The following is a 12,078-nucleotide window of genomic DNA, read 5'->3' as shown; positions in this document are numbered from 1 at the left end:
AGCTTTAAAATTTTCTTTTGGATCCACAGGACGATCAGCACGAGACTCAAAATATGCCTGTGTTTGATTGTACAGCATAGATTGTACAGCATTTATGTTTATATTTATGTTAAAATGAAGGTAAATATATCAAAATATCAACATCCAACTTCACAGTGCTAACGTAACAATGCTTGTCAAAATCTCAAACAAATCCGCGTTGTATTTCTGAACTATTTTAGCAGAGGACGCAACAGGAGTATAAATGATATCTCCCGCCAGCCCTTCAAAGATACTTTTCCATGGGTGAATATGGTTCTCTGGGGAGTTGCGGCGTTGATCACTATTGGACTTCCCCGGTCTCAAGTGTTGTTGTTGGACACGGGCAAAAGACTCGCATTTTCGGCAAATATAAAGAGGTTTAAGGTTCCGGCTTTAGCGGAGGCAGTGTTTACATTGACAATAATAAGAAGATCGTCCCTGGGTGGGCTTGAACCACCAACCTTTCAGTTAACAACCGAATGCGCTCACCGATTGCGCCACAGAGACTGATGAGAGAGACACTTCTCCATTCGCACCTTTCCGGTCAAAAAATAAACATTGCTTGCATTTTCTTGCCAGTCGGCAATATTCCTTCTGCTCTGATAGCCAAGAATTAAATTTCATTTTTCACAAGCTGTATGAATTTCTTGAAAAACAAGTTGTTGCAGAAAGGAAATGCATTCATGCATTAAACTAAATCAAGCCCTATGCGGTTGTCCAAAATGGTACTTTCTGCACAAAAAGAAAGGCACAGCTGGGATGTGGAGCCAGGATCTCCAGTTAACGAGATAGATACTTAAAGCAACTAAGCTACAGTGCCGGCAGAATTCTCCTCTTTTACAGCCGCTTGGACACACCGCTCTGAGCCATCTGTGTTCAGTAAGCCCTGAGTCTGCTGGCTGAGCAAGCTGCCTCCTTTACACGCAACAGGAGCCCCGACTGTAAGAGAAACGAAGAGAAATGGCTTTTATTGGGCACTTTTCATGTCCAATGCGCTTGACATCTCCCAAGGGCGGCAGAGTTCATTTATGACACTTTTCCTTTCTTTCTTCTTTCTGTACTCTTTGATGAAACAAAACGAGAAATCATGGAAGGGAAAATGACTTTTTTCATGGAGAAAACATGCACCAGGAAATGTTGTGTTTAGAAGAAGTGAGTTAACATGAAAAGTGACCTAATTAACCGGAGCAAATGCTCACCTAGCAAGATCTGCTTTAATACAAGAGAGAAGTAGAGTGAAATACGTGATCATTTCACGCCGTTTTTTGTCAAGACAGAAAACCAGGCTGCTCCAGGTGAGGCTTAAACTTTCAACCTCGGCATGACTCCACTGATTATGTCATTTTACTGTACATGGCCTGAACAAGGAAGAAGATTGGAAGTCAAGACGTTATGGTGTTGTTGTAATACTTTCCTGCTCTTTTAATATTCAGGTTAAATCTTTTATTTTGGAGTACTTTCAATTGATATTAATCCTAGTCCCAATGAACGATTCTGGGCCATGGTGCATCTTAAATACTGTTCTTATAGGTTTCAGTTCCGAAAACAACTCAGTAGCCCGCTATGTGGAACAATTGAACACATTAGAACTGTTGTGAATGCAGTGGAAATAATTTAGTCACTAAATAACAAGCTTATGCACCACTCTGATTTGTTCTGATTTGCCTTGAAAATATTTTTTATGATGGCAAAATGATTTTTGAACTGAAAATCCACCACTCGCTTGAAAATTATTATATTTAACAAAAATTGCTTTCCAGACACCACAACTATTCACAATAATTTTATCAATACATGTCTTAATGAAAAGTGTATTTTTTTAATAATTAACTTTAATGTCCATCTTTATTAGTAGATGTATTACATGTACAGCCTTTAATATGCGATAGTGAATTTTCAGGTATCCTGAGGAGGGAAGAAAACTGAAATAAAGGAAATACATATTTAAAGGGGTGTGTTCTGTCATATCTGGGTGTTTGAATAGATTTGTTGTATAAGTTATTGTGATTTCACTCTATACTTGTGTTTTTCAGGAGAAAGTAGTTACATTGGGGATTTGAGGGTATAGAAAATACGTTGTGCTGTACGGGTAAATGTAAGGATATGTTGAAAAAAACGTATTGTCACCTTCGTGAACGTCATTATTAGATACCTGTTGATCGTTTAGTGACCTAGGCCTCCCTCTGGACTCTGCACTGAGTTGAAAGCTACGGGAGCTCCTCACTGCTTGTCCTGTATTGTTACCTGTGCTCTTGTCTACATTATCTACGTGCAGCACAGCACCAAGAACACCATAAACTTTGTGACGGAAAGTGCTTAAGAGCATGAAAAATATTGAACAATTCAAACATTCATAGAACAACTTGAAAAACTGAGGGACAAAAGACCATCTATTTCGCAGGTTCACAGTAGTTGCAAGAAAATCAGTCGCCTGACTAGGGACCTAGAGATAAAAAGTACGATATTCTACTGACTGGGCTATCCCTGTCTACTCAGTTTCTCTCTGAAACAACGTTTTTCAAGAAATTTGCAAAATTTGAAATACAATACTTGCTTAAAAGTGCAGATTATTTTTTACCCAAAACTGCAAATGGAGAAAACCAACTCGTTGGAGTCTCTGTGGTACAATTGCTTAGTCCGGCCACGTTGGGACTAAAATAATAGTAAGGTGATGGTTCAACTGCATCCAGGTATGCCTTTCTCACTGTTCCAAGGTGAACATCATCTATGGAAAAAATGGCATAAAATGTTTAACAGATTATTGACCTTATCGATACCGACGTCTTACCACTTGGCCACCACGCCTGCAGTTCCGCTTACTTTCCCATCAAGGCTAGCACGTTTTTTTAAAATACAAAAAAGTTCAATCTTTGAGCACAAATTGCCATGGTAGGAGGAATAAAACAAATATGACTGTTCAAATTAATTCTATTGAAACTGATTTAATCGCGCAGAATCTACAACAACAAAACCATGATTCTTAACAAGGAGATACTGGGCAGCAGTGGGATTCCAACTCACGCCCTCGAAGAGACGGCGCTTTAATCCAGCTCCTTAGAGCACTCGGCCGGGTTACGCTTGATAGCAGCTTTTCAGCACTTGTAGTCTGTCTTTGTGGTGTTATGCTGCATGGAAGAGACTGCACCTCCTTTTTCCGAGATGCTTTCTCTCACTTGGTGAAATATTCACTTCTTTGGCCCTCTGAATATAGTTCTTCTGTTAAGCAAGCTTCAGACTCTGCGTAATCGTCTTTTATCTTTCCCTCTTCTAGCTGTACTGTGGTTATTTTATATGTTCATCACTTGTATTTTCTTTAGTGTTTCCTTTCACAAACCGAAAATGTTCAAGGTGATCTTCTCACCACACTCCACGTAGATAAATTAAAAGAAATCACAGTAGAGTAAAAGACACGCAGTGAGGAGCTCCCGCAGTGAGTACCCTTGAATTCGAAAAGAGGAAAGGCGCACTGCACATCTGCGGAACATCGCAAAGTAATTTTTTTTATTAAAGGTTCAAGGAAACCTGAATATGTTTACTAGAAGTATTTCAGAATCACAGTCAAATCGAGTACGATTGCTGCACTGATCTGCCGTGTGAAATTAGAATACTGTTTGTGCGTTGTATAAAATACGCTGTTCAAAGCTTTTCTAAAACTACAGAGATACGTTTCGGAATGCGTCTTCCTGTAAAAATAAAATCTCCAAAACCGTAGACGAAGGAGAGAGCCGATAGTCCAGGGGAAGCCAGAGATCCAAACTCCAAAAGAGGGGAGAAACCAAAGTCGGAACCTGAACAGTACGAAGAGGTAGAAGGCGTAGCGCAACTAAGTAGCTCGAAAGGTAAACCAATACTGACCGAGGAAGTAGGGAAAGACTAGTGCTTAAATATAAAAGGAGACGGAGGTGTGGTGGTGAAAGTGTACACTAACAGGTAGACTAATGAACTAAGACTCCGCCTTCTTCTGCCTCTTTCGTTGCTGGGAGGCAGGGATCGTAACACATGGTTATAGTGTTACTACTGCTATTACAGCTACTACTACTGCTGCCACTGATACAACTGCAACTAATAAAATTTTACAGCTACTCCTACTGCTACTACTAATGTTTCTAAAGCTACTAGTAGTACTGTTACTGCTCCTAATACTGCTGCCACTGACACAACTGCTACTACCACTACTACCATTACTACTACGACCATGACTTCAGATTCTAATACTAATTCTGATACTAATACTCCTGCTACTATTACTGCTGTCATTACTACTAATAGTGATAAAAACAGAGCACTCACAGCTCTGTAGACATTGGTCTGGACTCTAGAAAGTGATTCGATTTGCATGCAGCTCTGGACCTCAACACCTGTTGATGGGTCACTTCTATCAGACACAACATTGGAGCCCAAGCCCACCTACAAACACATTCACACACACTGAGAGATACAGTATACACCTACACACTCACACACATTCACACACACAGACACTACACATACTGACTAACACCATACACATTTATACACACAATCAGACACATACATGCACAAATACAAACTAGCACACATTCACAGACACACACATACTGTAGACACTACACTAAGAGATACACACGCACACACTGATACGCACATTTACAGAATCACACATAGACAGTACACATACTCACAGACACAAACTCACATACTGACGGACACCACATACACTCTTACCTACAGTTACACTATTACAAACACTAACAAAAATACCACTAATATTACAACAGTAACACTATCACTATGACTAACACTATCATTATTACTAACAATAACACAAAGTTACTACTACACTACTAATACTAATAATAACAGTAATAATATCACTAAAACTAACATGACTACTAGTGTAAATAGTCTAACTGTAAATCTATAATAAGCACTAATATTAACATGAATACTAGCATTAATATTAAAACTACCAGTTGTACTCTCACTAATATTAACATGAATACACTAGTATTAGTAGCTGTCCGTGACGTCACACCGCTCTTTGTGATGAAGGCGAGACACCTAGCCGGGCACAGTGACTTGGTGCGTGTCGCCGTGGTTACCAAACTTATGATTTGTAAACAAATGGAAAATGCATTTAAACTGTTACTTAAACAAATTTATCAACTTGGAATATAACTATCTAGCTCTAGGATTAAATTCCTAAATAATAATTTGAATAACCATTCTTTAATTTTGGATTGAACATTATTAACACTAAACGCACTATGGTACTGTAATTGATCGATACAGGCGGTATTGACCGTTTTCTAGATATTTAAAACAGGGTCAAGAACGGGAAAAGAATCAGTACTCACCAATCGGTGAAGTTAATCGTTAATTCTACGGTTCTTCAGCTGAATTAATAGGTTGTCGATAGATAAGTGATCAATAACTCTCCACCGCAGTCTCGCTCTCTGATCCCGGCGCTCTGGCTGGTGTCTCTGACGTCACAGTGCTCTTTCTGACATATATAACATCTCCAAAAAAAAACACACCGGGCTTTGAAGAGAGGCGATTCATAACAGCTGGAGGAGGTGTAATATTTGTGTGCGTCAGCAGTAAAACTGCATGTTGATTGATGGAGGGCTGAGTGGGGAATAACGGTTGCTCAGGGTCACAGGTCATAGTGAATTTAGGAGCTAACTGGTTCGGAGTTACAGGTTAAATAATAAAGAGTTTCTTCGAGTGTCACATCTTCGTCCTGGGTTCTTAATTTTTACACTATACGTGTACGAGAAACAAGACAGTGTGTGTGTGCCCTTGTGATTCTGGGAGACAGATCGAACCTGGGCTAAAAGAGAGATGGCTTAGCCCTCTTCCATTCGCTAGTTCAAAGTTGTACAACCCATTTGTATCTGCTTGGCAGCACAGTCGTCATGCACAAAGAACGCTTTGAAAAGCGTCAAAAGCAAGTCATTCCGAGTTGGTCGTTTGTGTTTTCGAAATGCTGAATTGCTGCGAAATGCTGAAATGATCTCACGGCTCCTCGGTTGTCATTTCTGCTCCGTAAAGGAATCACAGCACGCGTCGCCTTCCAGCACGCTGGGTCGGGACACGATGCCGGGGATCGGAAAGTACGATGTCTTCCTCGTTAGTAGAGTGGCAAGTATCCCCGCCTGTCACGCGGGAGTCCAGGGTTCGATTCCCTGACGGGGAATAGAAAGCTTCTCTTTTACCTCCTTAGAGAAAGGACTGCCTTTCACTTCTCTGTTTTCTTTCACAGCGCCGTGCACCTTTTCATTGCTCTCGCTTTCAGAGCCTCCGCACGGCACACGACTCGACATCAGGAAGCACATTGAAGTGAAAGCAGGAAGCGCTGCGACATGCACTGTGCAGATCCCGCCACACTAAGAGGTGAGTGGGTCTGTTCGATGCACAAAGAACGCTTTGAAAGCATCAAAGGCAAGTCATTCCGAGTTGGTCGTTTGTGTTTTCTGTTCAGACGCGAAATGCTGAATTATCTCTCGGCTCCTCGGTTGTCATTTCTGCTCCGTAAAGGAATCACAGCACGCGTCGGCTTCCAGCACGGTGGGTCGGGACACGATGCCGGGGGTCGGAGAGAGCGATGTCTTCCTCGTTAGTATAGTGGTGATTATCCCCACCTGTCACGCGGGCGACTGGGGTACATCAGGACGCGCATTGAAGTGAAAGCAGGATGCGCTGCGACATGCACTGTGCAGATCCCGCCACACTAAGAGGTGAGTGGGTCTGTTCGATCACAGCGCTAGGCGAATCCCCAATCCCCTTTTGTGCGTGCCGACAAAAGAAGCCGGTCTGTTTCCGCCCGGTTTCGAACCGGGGACCTTTCGCGTGTGAGGCGAACGTGATAACCACTACACTACGGAAACGGTGGCAATCCCTGCCCAGCGGCCCAGCGCTGAGCTTCGCCAATGCGATTCAGCTGCTTCCAGTGCCTTTATTGGAGTGCGCTGATGGACCGTGCTCTCTCTCCAGAGACCAGCACGCCTGTCATGGACGGAGAAGGAAAGGCGGCGCCACATTCTACAGCCCTCTCCACGCAATCGACGAAATCGGGCTACTGAAGTGGAGAAAATCGCCTCTCCAGAAAGTGCAAATATCATCTTGGAGAGTATAAATCCTATTGCCGAAGGTCAGCCCTGTCTACCAGAGTAACCCTCCCACCTCCTGCAGGGATGATCAGCTCGTCTCACACGCGAGAAGTCTTCGGTTGGAAACAAGCGCCCCCTCTTCTCACGCGTTTTGCACGTTCGAGTGGTTTTAATGCGGCTCCTTCGTACACGGTGCTGATCTTTTGGAAAGCAGGAGGCAAAACTGACAGGTTTCCATACCTGGAGTCGAATCCGTGCCGCCGGGGTGAAAACCAGGAATTCTAACCGCTAGACCATATGGGAACACACAACCCCGCTCTTCCGGGCATCATGCAAGCAAACTACATAAATATGAGAAAACGCGCAAGAGAGTTGTCACTCAGAGTGTCGAAGGGTCGATGTATACTGGGGCTCAGTTGACATGCAACGTCAGGACTTTTCCGAATTAGGTCACACGAAGAGAGCACAGCCTTTTCCGCCCTGCCACGGGGGTATCGGTAACTCGCCGTGATTGTATAGTGGTCAGTACTTTGCGTTGTGGCCGCAACAACCCCGTTCGAATCCGGGTCACAGCAGAATAGGGGCGTCTGCTTTTACTACTTGCGCGAATGAAGGCAAAAAAAAGCCAATCGATGTGAACGAACGGCGCTTTACAGAGGAGTAAAGCGCCTGACTGGATCGTTGATGAACGACAGAGGCCACTCCGACCTCTTCTCGGTTTTCTTCAATGACTTACTAAGGATCTTCTTCACATTCGCGCATGCAGGGGAAGCCAGTTACACCAAAGCAAACGCAGGAAAGTGCATTTCAAGCAGAGACCAGGAGGGACTTGTTTACACCGAGAGTGGTCGGAGAATGGAACAATGCGCCCAGCCCTGTTGCTGGAGCCGATTCTTGATGAGATCTTGGGCTCACTGGATGCTAATCTTTCTGTTGTTCTTGCAGGTCCTGCGCTGCTTTTGAGCCGACAGAGCTCGTCCTGGTCTGTCGGCACAGCCCAATTGCAAATGATCGGCTCCGCGTACAGAAGGAATGTGCGTTAGGTACAAGAGTGCATGAAGGCACCGGAAATACATTGGGAACAAATGACCGGTCGCTCAAGACCTCTGTGAAGTACAGGAGCGTGCAACAAGAGGCTGTTTCCGCCCGGTCTCGAACCGGGGACCTTTCGTGTGTTAGGCGAACGTGATAGCCGGTACACTACGGAAACCTGCAGGGACCGCTGCTGGTGTCTCGCTTGCGTTTCGGGCTGAGAAAGGGAAGCGTCACTTTAGGCAGGGGGCGCTGGAGAGAGGAACAAAGGGCGCGATGAAACAAAATGCCGAAACGCGGGATCGAACCAGGGACCTTTAGATCTTCAGTCTAACGCTCTCCCAACTGAGCTATTTCGGCAGTGCACAGAGCCCACAGCCACCTGCTCCAGCCTTCCTATGTTGCGGCATGAGCGCACCAAGAGGAGCGGGAGAGTGTTGCAGGAACGTCACTCAGAAGGAAAGCCACCCAGCTGCGCCCTCTGGGCTCTGTCCAGCGCATCTTCCTCGCATGGACTCCTGCCTGCGACGGGCAGGAAACAATTAGCAAGAACAGAACAGCACCCCATGGGTGTCTCATGACCACACCTTAGGTTGTGACACGTGCAGGTGTGAGGGGTTGCCGGGCTACTCTGGAGCAGAGCTTGGGCGGAGGGGGGGCGGGAAAGCAGACAAAGAGGTGACACCTCAAGGTCTGCACGATCACAGCTCTCCGCCGCCCCAGGCTTCCGCTCGATAAGCTACTGGACACACCCGCCCCTCCTCACACAGACCGTGGTAAAGCCCCCGAGTGGGAGGGCTCTCTCTTCCTCCCAGGAGCTCTTGGACACGACGCACAGACAGAGCGCGGGGAGCCGCCGCCTGCAAACAAGGCTCCAGGCAGGACTCCACTCCACTCCACTCCACAGGAGCCGCAGAGCAGAGGAGATGGGGGCAGCTTAGCTCCTGTGCAGAGACCTGAGCTGTTGTTGCTGCGGACGCTGTCTTTTCTGTTCTCGGGGTAGGAGTGAATGTTGAGTTGCCCTTAGAAATGAAGCAGAGCACTTCAACGGCACGGGTGTGTGTGTGTGCGTGCGCCCTGGTGATTCTGGGAGACAGATCGAACCTGGGCTAAAAGAGAGGGGGCTTAGCCCTCTTCCATTTGCTAGTTCAGAGTTGTACAACCCATTTGTATCTGCTAGGCGGCGCAGTCGTCGTGCACAAAGAACGCTTTGAAAAGCGTCAAAAGCAAGTCATTCCGAGTTGGTCGTTTGTGTTTTCCGTTCAGACGCGAAATGCTGAAATGATCTCTCGGCTCCTCGGTTGTCATTTCTGCTCCGTAAAGGAATCACAGCACGCGTCGCCTTCCAGCACGCTGGGTCGGGACACGATGCCGGGGGTCGAAGGGTGTGACGTCTTCCTCGTTAGTATAGTGGCAAGTATCCCCGCCTGTCACGCGGGAGACCGGGGTTCGATTCCCCGACGGGGAGTAGAAAGCTTTTCTTTTACCTCCTTAGAGAAAGGACTGCCTTTCACTTCTCTGTTTTCTTTCACAGCGTCGTGCACCTTTTCATTGCTCTCGCTTTCAGAGCCTCCGCACGGCACACGACTCGACATCAGAAAGCACATTGAAGTGAAAGCAGGAAGCGCTGCGACATGCACTGTGCAGATCCCGCCACACTAAGAGGTGAGTGGGTCTGTTCGATGCACAAAGAACGCTTTGATAAGCGTCAAAGGCAAGTCATTCCGAGTTTTTCGTTTGTGTTTTCTGTTCAGACGCGAAATGCTGAAATGATCTCTCGGCTCCTCGGTTGTCATTTCTGCTCCGTAAAGAAATCACAGCACGCGTCGGCTTCCAGCACGGTGGGTCGGGACGCGATGCCGGGGGTCGGAGAGAGCGATGTCTTCCTCGTTAGTATAGTGGTGATTATCCCCACCTGTCACGCGGGAGACTGGGGTACATCAGGACGCGCATTGGAGTGAAAGCAGGATGCGCTGCGACATGCACTGTGCAGATCCCGCCACACTAAGAGGTGAGTGGGTCTGTTCGATCACAGCGCTAGGCGAATCCCCAATCCCCTTTTGTGCGTGGCGACAAAAGAAGCCGGTCTGTTTCCGCCCAGTTTCGAACCAGGGACTGCTGGAGCCGATTCTTGATGAGATCTAGCATCCCCCGCTGCATGCTAATCTTTCTGTTGTTCTTGCAGGTCCTGCGCTGCTTTTGAGCCGACAGAGCTCGTCCTGATTGCCCAATTGCAAATGATCGGCTCCGCGTACAGAAGGAACGTGCGTTTGGTACAAGAGTGCATGAAGGCACCGGAAATACATTGGGAACAAATGATCAGTCGTTTAATACCTGTGTGAAGTACAGGAGCGTGCAAAGAGAGGCTGTTTCCGCCTGGACTCGAACCGGGAATCTTTCGCGTGTGAGGCGAACGTGATAACCGCTACACTACGGAAACGGTTAGATTACAGGCTTAGCGGCAGTGAGTATTCAACTTCATTGCTTTACTGCTCCCAACCAGTTGATATTAATTTAATTCCTAAGGGTTATGTACTTGTTTTGAGTATCTAATGTAGAAGTTGTAAACAAGTTCAATTACGAAACGGTCTAAATGAATGATATACCGAACTTATGTCCTCTTGATATGTGTAAATTTGTAACTGAATGAATTTATATCTTTTGTATTCTGATAACCCTTACGATAAGATCTGTTTGGTTTACATGCATATTCTATATATTAATAAATGTATCCTCATGTATTAGTACCTGTGTGTGCGTTGTTTGAGTTATATCGCATGGTTGGATTCCAAGAACATTAAAAGAATCAATTTTGTGATTTACTGCCACAAAAATAATTGTCCCAGTAAATGCCCAAACCTCTACAGAACTGGTGCCTCATGAGAGCACACTACAACAGTGTGTGATCTCCTGTCCCAGCCTGAGGAGCAGACAGCGAGCCTGTCTCTCAATAATACTAATAATACAGTGTGTGATTCCCTGCCCAAACCAGAGGAACAGACAGTCAGCCTGTCTCTCAATAATAATAATACAGTGTGTGATCTCCTGTCCCAGCCTGGGAAACAGTGAAATAGCCTCTCAATAATTATAATACAGTGTGATCTACTGTCCCAGCCTAAAGAACACCAAGTGAGCCTGTATCTCAATAATAATAATACAGTGCGTGGTCTCCTGTCCCAGCTTGGGGAACAGTGAACCAGACTCTCAATAATAATAATACAGTGTGATCTACTGTCTCAGCCTGAGGAACAGTGAGTTTATCTGTCAATAATAATAATACAGTGTGATCTCCTGTCCCAGCATGAGGAACAGTGAGCTTGTCTCTCAATAATAATAATACAGTATGATCTCCTGTCCCAGCCTGAGGAATAGACAGTGAACCTGTCTCTCAATAATATTAATAACACAGTGTGTGACTTCCTGTCCCAGCCTGAGGAACAGACAGTGAGCCTCTCTCTCAATAATAATAATACAGTGTGTGACCTCCTGTCCCAGCCTGAGGAACAGCGAGCCTGTCTCTCAATAATAATAATACAGTGTGTGATCTCCTGTCTTAGCCTGAGGAACAGACAGTGAACCTGTCTCTCAATAATAATAACCTAGTGTGGAATGTCCTGTCCCAGTCTGAAGAACAAACAGTGAGCATGTCTCTTAATAATAATAGAACAGTGTGTGATCTCCAGTCCCAGCCTGAGGAACAGTGAGCCTGTCTCTCAATAATAATAATACAGTGTGTGATCTCCTGTCCCAGCCTGAGGAACAGACAGTGAGTCTGTATCTCAATACTAATAATACAGTGTGTGATCTCCAGTCCCAGCCTGGGGAACACTGAGGCTGTCTCTCAATACTAATAATACAGTGTGTGATCTCCTGTCCCAGCCTGTGGAACAGTGAGCCTGTCTCTCAATAATAATAATACAGTGTGTGACCTCCT

At 45.4% G+C, this 12,078-nt stretch overlaps 3 non-coding genes across 3 annotated transcripts; 1 reads left to right on the top strand and 2 right to left on the bottom strand.

Moving 5' to 3' along the window:
* Positions 1 to 454: 454 nt before the first annotated feature.
* Positions 455 to 528, bottom strand: trnan-guu (transfer RNA asparagine (anticodon GUU)). Its single transcript has one exon. It is a non-coding gene; the product is annotated as a tRNA-Asn (tRNA).
* Positions 529 to 6,817: 6,289 nt separating this feature from the next.
* On the bottom strand, positions 6,818 to 6,890 carry trnav-cac (transfer RNA valine (anticodon CAC)). The gene has a single exon. It is a non-coding gene; the product is annotated as a tRNA-Val (tRNA).
* A 2,650-nt stretch (positions 6,891 to 9,540) lies between these two features.
* trnad-guc (transfer RNA aspartic acid (anticodon GUC)) lies at positions 9,541 to 9,612 on the top strand. Its single transcript has one exon. It is a non-coding gene; the product is annotated as a tRNA-Asp (tRNA).
* The last annotated feature ends 2,466 nt before the right edge of the window (positions 9,613 to 12,078 follow it).

The sequence above is a fragment of the Atractosteus spatula genome, assembly GCF_055471065.1.
Source record: "Atractosteus spatula isolate fAtrSpa1 chromosome 10 unlocalized genomic scaffold, fAtrSpa1.hap1 SUPER_10_unloc_16, whole genome shotgun sequence".
NCBI lineage: Eukaryota > Metazoa > Chordata > Actinopteri > Semionotiformes > Lepisosteidae > Atractosteus > Atractosteus spatula.
Note: the sequence above shows the minus strand (reverse complement) of the source record. Positions and strands in the feature narration are given on the sequence as shown.